We start from the raw sequence: 14,395 nt of genomic DNA, 5'->3' as shown, positions 1-14,395 counted from the left end.
AAGAGAGATGTCACAGCTTTGTTTAACCAATTTAGGCCTGAGCACGTCTAAATCGTGACAGTATTCTGTCGTTCTCAAACATTTTCATGTCAAGGACCCCCCCCATATATATGTAATTGGCCATAGGATGGGACCCCCATCTGAAAATATGTTGTTAAAAACGTTCGAGAAGAAAGAATATATATTCAAAGATTTGTGCCACGTTTTAACGATTTTTCAAAAAATATCAGATCTACAAGCTCGTTGCGCGCCACTCGGTGCCGTGCTATGTGCTTGTAGATCTGCTATTTTTCAATAGCCAAAGTATAACATAATGTTTAAAACACCAAAAGGCGTTCCCGTCCAGAATGGCTTAAGCTTAATTTGGATGTGATCCTCCCTGACTGAATTACTTCCTTTGTTGTAAGCCAATGCTCCACATCTGAACCGGTTTTTTGGAGTGCTTTACGATAATATTTCTCTTCATGGCCATAGACCTCTATTACCCTCCTCGGGTGATTTTTTTTTGTAGTTTCATATACCCAATGTGCTGTATTATTATGATTTCTTCCAGGTGTTGAATTAAGTTATTTCGTCTCTATCGTTTTGAGAAGTCATGTGTGCTGTGATTTCTTCGGAATAGTTTTTATATGCGTGCACACCTGCTTTGCTGCTGATACTTTTCTCCTCGAGGTCTTCTGGGAGGTAATAACCAGCATCGATTATGAGGGTTCATGGGACGCATGCTGCGTTTCTTTTTTACAGTCCACTGAAAAGGCACTCAGAACCGTAAATGAGTTTTTCTCTATACTATGACACTATGTCTGGAGTTATTATTACACACTCACAGATCATAACCACACATTATTTACTCATAACCGAAGACCTTATTAGATCAGCTGAACAAGCTATTGTACAACATGGGGCTCTGGAAATTTTTCAGCACTCTAACCAGTGCCAGCTTTACCAATAATAATCCCTCTATTCCTGTACAATAAAAGGACATGCAAACCCCCCTACACACACACACACACACACACACACACACACACACACACACACACACACACACAGAGAGTTTGGGGTGATCCAGCCCTTCCTTCTGGTTCACTCCTCAAAACTGAAGCTACACACATCTGGGAATATTTCTCCACAGTGACCGGTGCTGTAATTTAAGACTCGTGACTGACTATCGGGGATGGTGACCTCGTGTGATTTGGGACCCTGTTGCAGCCTGCCTGCACAAGGCCGCCAGGCCGGAGCGAGGAGGGGGACATGGGAGGTTTTTTTTACAGGCCCACCCGCAACGAGAACACAACTATTTCCTCTCCATAAATCATAATGGACACACTCGGTCTGGGGGCCTTCAATAGGAGCACAGCATGTCCATATTTTAAATGGGAGTCTGAAATTAACTTTCTCGCAGCCACCCACAGGATGTACACACGTATAGTTATACTGTCATACTATATACTGTTATGCTGCGTAACTATTTTTTATGCAATATAGATAAATAACAAACGCGTTTTGTGATCCTTGAAAATACTCATTAGGTTTGAGGAAAATGCTGTCAAGTTAGAATCTATCTGGCACGATTTCTAAATGCGTGTATACAGACAATTCCTAAAGACACGTTACAGAAATGTAGAAACACTTCCTGCTTTCCATTGGACTAGCACTTTTTTTCCCACAAATATCCTAAAAATCCCCGTTGCCGTATGATAAAATCAACATGTTAAATAGATTTTATCTAAATTGTGGTTGCTGTCTACGGAGGAAGAGAAGCAGTTTAGTGCTTTTGATGTAGGACATGTACACATTTACGTCCAACATCACCTTTCTCCAGGGAATCTATAATTTATAGCTCAATTTGTAAGAAAAATGTCAGAAGGTTGCATTTGGAAAACCAGCTGCAGGGGGGTGGGGGAGTACAAAATAAGTAACTAAACTTTGTATATGTTATCCATGGCTACATAATGAATACTATACGTTCAAATACATTTGCTATTTCTTTATTATCACATTTCTATGTCTAAAATATTGTTCCCGATAAAGTGTATTGAATACAACTTCACCCGTGTCTAGAGAGCCTATGTTCGAACAACAATAACTCTCAAAGATTACTGATCTTGAATCGACTATAAGAATACAGTATATGATATGACCATGCTAGTTTAATATGTAACCTGGGATGGCCTATGTTATGATTCCAACTTCAGAATATCATTGCTGTCGGGCAGAAACTCTCCATAAACTTGTGATGTTTTTTTATTTTTTATCTTCATAATTTGATGCCTTACTTCATTATAATACAGTGTCACTTAAAAGTAGAAAATCACACCCGTGTGAACCGAGTGGTGCAACTCCCCCCCCCCCCCCCCCCCCTCCTCTCTCTCTCTCTCTCTCTCTCTCATTAGTAGGCAACAGTGCAGCACTGTCTCTCTCCGTTTCTGCATGGCACAACAGCGCCCCTACTGGTACTCATACTGGTGCTCATACATACATAGGTGAACACATAGGTGTACAGTACACGGACATTGCTGGTTGTAGGAGTGATTGCACCACTCAAAAATAGCTGATACAAGCTCCAACTCCAGGTAGCTCCACACCAAACAGACGTGCTCAGACTATACTTCCTGCTACTTCCAACTACTTCAAGGCAAGCTGCCACAGATTGCAACAGATTGGACACTGTAATCTGCCAACTGAAATCCGAAATTTTGTGATTTCCTCTGTGCGCATGCTCAGGGGAAATCCTGTGCAATAACCCTCCATATTATTCCATATTTATTTATATACCATCTACACTAGTTAATAATATTTATGCCATCCAGATCGAGATATGAGCATTTCTTTTTTTTTTACTGTGAGAATCTCGGGATTCCTGGACCACTGCCCTACACAATTTCCTATCTAACATCAGGTTCTAGAGCTCTGTAGTGTTGTTAGTTAAGCTGTCGCGCCGCAGTAGGTCTACATAGATGGTACGCTTCTTTCCCCTCCTGGCTTTGCCCTGGGTTGGCTCCCATAGAGTCAATTTACTTGCCTTAAGTTCTGGGTGCCTGACGCCGTGCCCTGCCAGCCTCATCCTTCTCGCTCTGTGGAAATTGTGAAAGTTGTTAGGTCTGTCCGTTGGTTTTTATAAATCTTTGACTATAGCTCTATTTGACCAATGAAAAATAGGAACAACATCTTCTGACTAAATAATAATTACATTGAATCAATTGAAACACAGGTTATTTTTCTATTTCCTGAAAAGTAACAGTCTTGGACATACGAGGTTTCCCCTTGACAGCGGCGATATGCGCCACCTTCATTTCCTTGTCAAATCATCATGCAATCAACAAGCATGTAGTATGTGAGGCCATTTGTACTATACCGCATGTGTTTCATTCTGTCAGTCTTTATGTAATAGATAACAGCTTTTCATGTTGTGGCTCAGTAGGAGGCTAGTTATCTATAAGTGTGTGTGTGTGTGTGTGTGTGTGTGTGTGTGTGTGTGTGTGTGTGCACGTGTGCGTGTCCGGCTAATCTCACAAACCACTGGACTAATCACTGCCAAATCTCTTGTGCACGCTGCCAGAAGGCCAAATAAGTCCCTCCATGCATTTTCCTTTCCACATATTCAGATTTTATGCACCACATATATCTGGAAAGACTCCCAGAAAACTGCAGGTCTGGTTAACACTGCCTTTTACTGAGGTTTTTTTGTATCATTTATTCTGTGCTGTCATTTTATTCTCTTATTTTATTTTTATTTTAACTTAACTGTGAGGCACTTTGAATTACCGTTCAAATGTGTAATAGCTTCAAATAGGTAAAATCTTGCCTTACCTTGCCTATTTATTTAAAATTGCTTAACTTGTATTGGAAGGGTTCAGTTAAAACCCATTCTGGACGGGAACCCGTTTTGGTGTTTTAACTATAAGCATTATTTAGCTATTGAAAAATAGCAGATCTACAAGCTCATAGCACGCCACCGAGTGGCGCGCTACGAGCTTGTAGGTCTGCTATTTAAAAAAAATCGTGAAAACGTGGCACAAATCTTTGAATATATATTCTTTCAGAATACTTTTTCTTTATTTCGACGTCGGCCCTAAATGGGTTGGTGAAACCTTGCCACTATATACTCACTAGACAACTGGATATCCATTCCAAACTACTCTTTGCCGCTGCCGCCTACAGAGTTTTAAGTGGGTCGGTCCCACATGACCATATATGGTCATAGCGATCGGATCTTTGGCTCGAGAGACAACCAATCCGGTTGTATGGAGATCGTTGTTGTCATAGTATATGGGCACGCCCCCTTTTGTGCATAATATATAGAGTTGACTGATTTGTTTGTGCATGGTTCCCCAAGCTGTCGCCATGATGATGTCACAACGAGTCATGGGGTTTGCATAGTGATGTCACATGGCTGTGGGTTGTTTATGGTCATGTGGTCATAGTGACGTAGTTTGTTTATGGTTATGTCAGAGGTTTAGTTCATTACTAATAATTTTTACAGTAGTTGCGAACGCAGTGAGCACTTACTATGAGACCTAGCAGATCATGTCTGTCTGTGTGTCTGTCTGTCTGTCTGTGTGTGTGTCCCCTTTGTGCCCATATATGGAGCTACGTCCAAATATGGAGTGTGTTGCATCAATACGTCACCATGACTCAGCCATAACCATATAAGGAGTCCCCAAAGCAGCTATACGTCCAAAACCCAAATATGTACAAGCTGCGTTCGCTTCCCGCGTTTGCGCGTCTTACTGGTATTAAGAGGACGGAAAAATGACCATGTATGACCAAATTTGAGGACGGAATTCGGCGCAGACATATGTCACATCCCCGACTAGTTCATTTAAAACACGATGAAACTAAATGGAAAAAGATAAAAACAATTCATACATTAAAATGGACAGAAACCAAAATGAAAACATGATGTGAAAATATAACGACAAAAGGGTTCGTGTGACGTGGCCATGGTCCCGCCGGCCCTCCGGCCCTCCTCATTAACCAATAATTGACATCACAGGTGCACATGATGGAAGGAGCCACACAATTCCCACATGGACCAGATCCGCATGATCCGATTTGCCTTTCAATATTTTTAAAAAACAGAAGCACGCCTCTGATCAAAGTGCCGGCTTGACGTCACCGGCTGTCACAGCAGCCGTACGTCTCTCCTTTTGGCTACGTCTGCTCGTTGATATCGCTTACTACGCCAGGAGGTACGTGTCCTTGTCATTCCCGGCTTACGTTACGGTATGACTTCCGTGCTTTGACATGTATGTAGATTCCTCCTCCCAACACCAAAGAAAAAACAATCTCAGAATTTCCCCTCTTTTTAATGAGATTGTCTACACTAGGGACAAGAGGTTATGGAACACACAGTCGGACAGAGCGGATGACTCACACACCCATCAAGAAGAGCCGTCTTAACAATGTGTGCCTGATGTCAATGACTCCGAGAGCATTCAACATCCCCGAAACGTATCGGAGAGTAATAAGTCATCACACGTTGTTTCCCCCTCGGAGATAGGATAATTATTAAAATGTGTTTAAGGCTTCATGTTTTTAGACAATGCTACACACGGCATGTCATTGAATGCCAATAAATAGTTTCCAAATCACATATCAGATATTTATTCATTTCCATCGCACCTGTATAATTGTGTGTGGGTCATACATGCATGCATTGCATCAACTTCACATCTCAATTCTCAGACGCTGAATTCAGACATTCCCAGATTTAGTTTTTCGCTTTTTCCTGAAAGTTGCAAATGTCCTTGCAAAAGAAAATGTAGATAAAAGAAGAAAAAAAAGGATGGATAAATAAAATGGTTCACCATGACCTCAAGCCCCACGATACACGTTTGCATCCGACTGCCACTAAAATTGGCATGTGCGAAATCAATCTCCGACGCCCCACCTTGTCCTCCCCGACTTTTTACTGTGTATTGGTGGTGGAAGAAAAAATGTCAGTCCTTGGCAGCCCATATTTCCAATGTAAACCCACAGGAGGATGTGCTGGAACAATTCAGCCAAGGCGTCTGGATGAGAATCCGCAGAGCTGTGTGCGTGCGTAATTGGTCCTGCAGCAGAGGAGGAACGACCTTAAGTTTAGACTCAGGCAGTTTGGGAGCCCTTGGAGACGGCCTTGATCCACCGGGCCTGTCCCTCATACCATCTTATTCTAAGGGGGGGCAATTTATACCGTGTCGCAACAACCGTGCTTGCTCTTCGAAGCTAACCGTTTTCCGCATGAAAATGGGTTTGAAGCATCGCGTCACATTTAAAATCGGGGTTTTTTCGACGAGCGGCATGGTCATTCGTCGAGGTATAAATTAGGCTTAGAGGTCTAGTTTTACATGACACCGAGGAGCTCATTATATTGTCTCTGGGTCATTTTGTGCACTTGTGTGTGTGTGTGTGTGTGTGTGTGTGTGCCTTTTTCAGGGATGCCGTTATGCAGTATGTATTCACTGGCAAATCTTTCTTGTTATTGTAGGCCATGTTTACAACAGGAAGAAGATTAAAACATGGATGTTGTTATGTTTACAATCGGAGGATATGAGGAAAAACAAACACCCATTATATTAACAACATGGAAGGGCCATTATTAACAATGCTGAGGGTCCGTGGGGTTCATGTCCACTAGTGGCCCCCCCAGTTGAACAGCGCACATGTCTGTGATGAGGAAACCATGTCTCACGGCCGACCTTGGGCGTGAGGCCCTGACACTCACGCACACACATACGTGCACACTGCACACACACACACACACACACGTACACACGAGTGCACCGCAGCCAAGCTCATGGGGGAAATCTGGCTCGTGCTTGCATGCCTGCAAAGAGCTTGATAGAAGAGGGGGATCTCAGCCCACCACCACCTCCCCTCCCCTCCTCTCCCCCCTATTTGATTTGCTCGGCATATACATTACCTCTGGTGGCCGTAAGAGCAGGGAGCTCCCCATCGATCAGTGGGAGAAACGCAGTCCAGATCCAGGCAGCTGGGGCAGTTAGCTGGGGGAAGCCGTGTTCCTCGCTATGAGGTAATACCTCAAACATCTGCAGCAGGTTCTAATTATGCCTGAACAACTCATAGTGTCTGGCGGCGGCATTTGGTATGGTGGGGGATAGCCAACACAAGCCGTTTTACTCCTCTCTTTTTGCGTAGGCTACATAAGACACGAAGGCCAGGAGGGATGCCCTCATGGCATCCAGCTTTGACGTCATTCGGCAAAATGAGCAGGACTCTCTTTCATGCACACAACGTTTTATGTGTCCGTGAAACGTCTCCCAAGTGCTTAAGGCGATAAAGTGATTGATCTCTCTTTTATTATAATCAATCTTTATACACCAGAAACTCTCCCCTCCATCGCAGCAGCCAGGCGAATAATAGTTTAACTTGTACAACCTAAGTTGTAAACTTTAGATGAAGGACAACTTGGTTGAAGACGAGAAGTGGAAAGCCTTATAAACGCCTGTTAACCTTTGACTCAGTGGTCATTGCCACAACACAAGGTGGTGCTACTGTATATCCTCCGCTACAGTTGCTGTACAGCAGCAGCAAGCCGGGCCAGGCAGGCAGACAGGCACCTCTCAGGGGAGAGGCCATGTGTTTAAGGTCAAGACTGTTTTATGATCTCAGCAGCCATACTGATTTCCTGTCAGATGGGAATGATTCAGCTTGTCAAACAGCACTCTTGACTGCACTGCCTTGAGAGAGCGAACTCGCGCACTCCCCAGTTGTCTGTAGACAACAGGGACATCGGTTTGTTTCATATTTCAATTGCGCTTATCTGTTGTCTGTATCTTTCTCTGGCTCAAAAGTGTTTCCTCCAAAGGAAAGGAGAATCGAGTTGAAATGTCCTACACGCCACCGCGAGATGAAATGAAAGGTTTGTCAACAAGGCCCCAGATTAAAAATGAGACGCTGAGTAAAAGCAAGGCTGCACTTTGGCGTGAAACCCTTGATTTGAGTAAGCTGTAAACCGTGAGCTGACAGTGATTAACAGAAAACATTTGCTGCTATAGTAACCGATCAGCACACACAGTGTAACAGAGATCCCTGTGCTGTCACACAGAAATACCTGGTAATTATGTTGAATCTGTTTTAATTGTTCCTCGGTAAAGGACTATAATTCTACTTTATTAAAGCGATGTAGATTTTCCGTGTGACATTTTGAGAATTTACGTGACCCGGAAAACCTCGCAGGTCTTTTCATTGACATCAGCCCTATAGTGCCACGTAACCCTCTCAGCCTCTTTGAAACCTCATCCACCTTTTCCTGCTTTCTCCTTTTCTCTTTTCTCTCCTCATTCCTGCACAATGAGGTTTGGAACGTCGGAGAGATGCAACCATGCGGAAATCCATGCATGTGTCATGTGTGTGTGTGTGTGTTTACAAACGCACATAGCCACATACACAGATGCAGGCAGAGCGTTTGCAGTATAATAACTGCAAATACAACCTATAAATTAAATTATACACAAACAGAAAACACAGATTGACCTTATACGAAACTCATCGCTATACCCATACTGCAGCGGATAAGGGGGGGGGGGGGGGGGAGCCCTCCGTACTCCCACCTCAGAAATAAAGTGGTGACAGTTTAATGGTCTCCAAGCCCACAACACCACACCCATGCCACTCTATATAAAGGACCCCATTTCCAGCCCGGTGTATATAATGTCTAATGACTAATCTGACGCAGGGAGCAGTGAGCGCGGCACAACTCTTCTGTGATGTCAGGTGCTTATTGAACCTGTTCTGCAAATCTCCAGCGCATTCTGGGATTGTTCATTTAACCAGGGGTGCGATTCCCTGTGAGCAATGACATTACCGTGGCAAATGGAACACGTTTGCCCTACCCCTATGTCTGTCAAAGGCTATGTTTATTGGTCATTAGAAACAACTGGCTGTTCTATTAAACATTGTTGTAGCAAATGTATTTTTACTTTTAAATAATAAGTTAATAAGTAGCCTACTATTGAGTCTATAAACAACATGGCCTCCCTTAGCTTTAGCTAGCGATAGTACCTTGATGCATCGATAGTGAATTGTTGCATATTGTAATAAATGGTAAATGGTGCATTTATATAGCTAAAAGCGCTCTACATAGATTGTGCATTCCATTCACACCATTCACACACACATTCATACCACCGATGGTGGAGGAAACCATGCAAGGCACCAACCTGAACTTAGGGTTTCAGAGTCTTGCTCAAGGGCACCTCGACACTAACTCTGGGGGAGCCCGGGAGCGAACTGGGAACCTCACGCTTTCCATCTGGCTATTAGAGCCCTGAGCAATGTCCAAACGGCCTTTAACCCATTTAGGCGTCGAAATTGAAAGAAAATGTCTTCTAAATGCTGACAGTTTTTCTGAAATACCTATGTTTCTATATCAGTGGTGCTCAATATTTCATGTCAAGGACCCCAAAAATGATATGTAATTGGCCGTCGACCCCCATCTGAAAATATGTTGTTCCCCCCAAGCCCAATTCCTTGTTTTTATTATATTATGTAATACGTTGTTGTTTTTTTATTATTTGTTCTGGGTTCTCGCCCAATCTGGCAAAGCAAGCATGCCACACCAATATCTCACACACACACACACACACACACACACACACACACACACACACACACACACACACACACACACACACACATATTTGTATGAGCGTGACAAGAAATAAATCTGCTTGAAAATCTTGAATTAATTTTCCAGCCCCCCCCCCCTGAAGACTTTTCTAAGTAGCACCACCACAAATCCATCCATATGTAAAATGCTACAACTTACACAGACTCTCTGGCTCCCCTAGTGTCCCAACCTGGCAACCTAGGGACCTGGCTGAGGAGGGGGGAGGGGGGGGGGGGGCTGTTGAAAGCTTTCTGGAGCCTCCGCAAACCTCTGCGGCCTGTCAACATTTCATTTGTGAGAGACTCCAGATGCGGGATCCCACACTCGGAGCTGTCATAATGACCGGAATCACCAGAACCATAAGTGAAAACTGCTGATGTGACACAGTGAAAAAGGACTATCATTAATATAGATAATGAAGCAGATGGTTGCTCTAATGGGGTGGTTGGGACACACATTTTGCTGAGAAGGGAGGGGGGGGGGAGGAGGCGTAGGGTGGGCTTGGTGGGAACCACTCTGATGTACAAACAGGATGCTTACCACAGCATGTTTTTGACCTAAAAAAAAGTAAAAAATGAAAATGGCATAATAAACAACTGTCTCAGCCAACTTTGCCAGTGATGAGTTGAAGAACATAAATTGGAATCCAAAGGAGGAGCCATGTGGGACTGATTCTTCTCTGTCAGGGTGGGATAATATGGAAATAATTAAACGCTGCAAGTTTTCCAATTCAAATGAAGATATTGTTCAACCCAGATGTTATACAGCCTCCATTGGCATTGCTCAAGGAGGTATTTATTGGAAAACGAGATAAGGCTATAAGTCCCACCAGGGTTTATTTTCAATATGCGTGCTGTAAAAGTGCCCAGAATGTCATGTGTGCTGTGGCTCAGGGCCTAACCCCTTTCACCTGGTCACTGCAGTATGATGATTTAATACATTGTGTTTACACCTCTTTTATGTGCTGCCAGGTGCATCGGTTTCATCAGTGATTTACAGCATAATAAACTCAAGCGAGTAATATCTGGAACCATGTACACTGTACAGTATGTACAGTGTGTCATTTCTGAGTGAGCGAGTGCTGCCTGAAGCCAGTGTTGATTCCGTCGAGACTTGACTAGTACTGTGACGTCGACTACATTTTCTTCACTGGCGACAACTAAATGAAAACTGTGCATGCTGAAAACAGCCGATATACAAGCCGATATAGCCGATCTACAAGCCACAACGTGTCGCAGCGCGACGAGTTGTGAGCTTGTAGATCGGCTTTCTTCAGCAAGTGTAAAATCAGTCATTACGACGGCATCAAGGCCCGCCAAAATACATTTTAGTCGACTAAATCAACTGTAGATTTAGTTCTTAATTAATTTAAATCTGAGAGTGTACAAAAAACGCGTCCATTTGGTTCCATTTGTACACACTCAGAGTTACAGACCCACAAGGGTCCATTTGGTTCCAAACTATCATTTAGCTGGGGACCCCCTGGAACTCCCTCAAGGACCCCTGGGGGTCCCTGGACCCCACGTCGGGAACCACTGCTAAAATGTCTACTTAACTAATTGTATTACCAATAAGACACCCTGAGACCTCGTGCACGCATTCGCCTGGGTGACGTCAGACTGCTGGGCGAGCACTGGCGCTTTTGGCATGGTTTTCAGATCAACATATGAAATGAATTCTGTACTGGCCATGTATGGAGCGTGATCAACATATGGAATGTCAAAACAGGTCAGCTCCATATATGGAGATCTAAGGGTTTGAGGTCAGATGTATAGAGTTTGCCGACCGGCTCCACATATGCAGGTCTAGGTGGTGATCCGGTCTTCTCCATGTATGGTTATCCAGGGTTAGATGAGGTCAGCGTCGTGATCTTCATATTATGGAGATGGCCATATATGGTGGCGTGACGAGGCATGATGTCACGAGGTGTGACCATATATGGAGGCGTGACGTCACGAGGCGTGGCCATATATGGAGGCGTGACGTGACACACGAAAATGCAGGTTTTCATAGTAAATGCGACCTACTGTATAGGTCGCGCAAATACAGTTGAAGCCATGAGGCGATTTGTGCGTTTCCCAAATCCAGCCCACCTTTGTTTGGTTTTGTCTGGGACTCACGCATATTGCTCGTACTGTATATAGGGAAGTCTCCCATCACGTTTTTAGCACTGCAGGGCCGGGAGATACCGCCTTCTGAGAAGGGAAGCGGTGTGCTGATACGCCCAGGGGCAGTGGAAAAAAAGGCCTGTGTGAACTGTCAGCACCAGATAGGCACAGGAGCAGCTAATCTGCTCCCTGGCCGCCATTCACCGCCATGTGCCACTTGCACTCTCGCTGACCGACTTCCTCCATACTAAACTCAGGAGGAGGTGGAGATGCTGCGTGTGTGTGTGCGTGCGTGTGCGGGCGCATGCGTGTCTAGGCTACCTACAACTGGACATCCTCACAAGGGCCTTACAATTGTGAGATCTGATTCGGTCTTGAGAAACATGCTTCCCTGTAGAGACTGGAGAGAGAGAGAGCGAGACCCCACTTGGCACATCATCCTGGATGCAGACTGCAGTACGGGGCAGCCTTGCAGGCAGCCCTCCTCCTCCGAGGCACAACTGCATTATCTCATGCCACTTTGCTCGGGGGAGGTGTTGACATGCAGCATATGCGCTGTAATTGAATATACCGTTTTTTCCAGACAATGGAAAGTAGATCATTTAATCAGCCACTCCCTGCTAAATGAGAAGAACAAACAGAGGGATTGTTTGCTCAATGACTAAAGCATTGGAGATGGATGGAAGACGGATGGCTAAAGGGGGAGACCCAGCCCCATGATTTCATATCCTTTTAAAGTGAATACTCTCGGCGTTGAACAGCGGTTGTCTTGTCATATAAGGAGTGCTCTCCTGTCATCAGAGCAATGCAGAGCAATCTGTTTTGAAAGCAGGAGGAACAGATTTGCGTCAATTCATGAATGTTAATACTGATTATTTTGCCAGTAAAAGGGGGGCGTTCATTTATAACACACAACTCCCCAAGACTTAACCAATGAAAACCCTATACTTACTTCGTCTTTCGACAAATAGCGAAAACAGAAGATCCACAAGCTCAAAACATTGCATTACGACACAATGTGAGCTTATCTTTGCTATTATTGAAAACCTTTTGTTTTATATATAATATTATGTAACTTTGCGATTTTGGTGGGGGGGGGGGGGGGCATATTTCTTGGAAATTTGCATATACCCAAAATAAGGACGCCATGTTTGAAAGTGGTTATAAGTCTGCATAAATTTGGTCAACACTGCTGTTGACTCAACCTGGCTCCTCTCCATAGGGGGAAAGGAGTGAGTATTTTTCTTGCCTTTTATCTAGACAGGTGCTGGGAGGAAAGGCATCATCCTGAAACCTTTGAGGGCGACAAAGTGACCTTACGGCGGCTGCTGCCCGCAAGGCGGTGGTCAGGGGAGGCGGCCGGCCCGGCAGACATGATCAAAGTGGGAATCATGCCCCACCAACAGAGATAAATACACACTTCCTCTCTTCCCTTTCACACTGGTTTTTCCCACACCCGTCGAAACCCCCCCGTCCTCTAGCATGGCCAACTCGGAGGAAATGACAGACCACATCAAGAGGCTCTCTGTTGCTTTGACAGGAGGGCTTGCGCCAAACCTTCAGGAGAGAGAGAGAGAGAGGGAGACGCTTAAGCATTCATGAGAGGATGCTGCGAGTTATTTGTTTGTGTAACCTTTAACCAGTGTTAACTGTACGTACCACAGCGCACCCAAACAAAACAGTGTTTAGGCCTACATGCTTATTGTATGACCGATACATTTACGATGGTCACACCTGCATGGAACCCAACGGGTCATTCACCCTCCCGTGTTTATGTAACACAATATTCAATCTCACACGCACGATACTGGCTATTAATTGTTCTGTGGCATTTTTATAAATGTATCAGTGCTTGATATGTGTTGTGAATTCATAAGCTGCAGAGACAAACGGAAAAGATTTAACCATCGAGAATTACTTTAGCAGACTACCATAATGTAAATATGCATAAGTTAAGTTGGTGAGTTTGTTTTTCCTTGGGTCTTTTCAGTGTAAAATTACAAACCATTGAAACCCGCGCCGGCTCATGACCTCATTGAACTGCACATATACAGTATATGCAGCCTTTATATTTCTACTGTACTCCTCAACTCATCGTACTCTTGCAACTCATTTCATTACCTTTTACTCTTTTGTAAGAACGTAGAACTACTGCCTCTTTTCTTCTCTCAAGGACACCAGGTACTTTACCATATGTCCCACCATTATCTTCTCATACCGTATATCAAAGCCAGTGGACTGCAGACATGACTGTGTCCTTGACGTCAAGAAACAGTAGCCCAAGAAATAAGTTGTTTTTCTGTTTTTGGCCCTGACGCTCACCTGTTTCCTCAATCTGCGTCGAACAACAACAGACAGAAACCTCTCATTTTTTACCAACTCATGGAGTAAATCAACAGTATTCGCGGGGGCCAATGTTCTTCTTACATGCTCCTTCTGAGACACAGACCTGTCATGGCAGACATGGCAGCTGCAAGGAAAAATCTGGGCTAGAGCAATGAATTATGTTTGGGCATTCCCTGAGCAGTGTCTGTTTATGTTTTGTTGGGGGGGGTGGAGTTTGAGGGGGTGGAGTTTGAGGGGGTGTATATGCAAGGCCACCCAAAACAAAATTGTGCAACATTAGATTATTCCACTGCTTTACTACAAACATGAGCAAATGCCAGAT

At 44.2% G+C, this 14,395-nt stretch overlaps 1 protein-coding gene and 1 long non-coding RNA gene across 2 annotated transcripts in view; both read left to right on the top strand.

Annotated features, from left to right (window-relative positions):
- Nucleotides 1-13,094, top strand: part of snap47 (synaptosome associated protein 47) — a 31,074-nt gene extending 17,980 nt beyond the window's left edge. Inside the window, exon 6 of the mRNA XM_080778803.1 lies at nucleotides 12,992-13,094. The gene's annotated coding sequence lies outside the window, so the exon portion shown is untranslated. The remainder of the gene's footprint in view (nucleotides 1-12,991) is intronic.
- The window catches only part of LOC308325602, a 276,903-nt gene that overhangs the window by 90,236 nt on the left and 172,272 nt on the right, over nucleotides 1-14,395 (top strand). The gene's annotated exons all lie outside the window — the stretch shown is intronic.

Source organism: Protomyctophum bolini, assembly GCF_963924005.1.
Source record: "Protomyctophum bolini genome assembly, chromosome: 12".
NCBI classification, from domain to species: Eukaryota; Metazoa; Chordata; class Actinopteri; order Myctophiformes; family Myctophidae; genus Protomyctophum; species Protomyctophum bolini.
The sequence above is the reverse complement of the archived record's forward strand: the minus strand, read 5'-3'. Positions and strand labels throughout refer to the sequence as shown.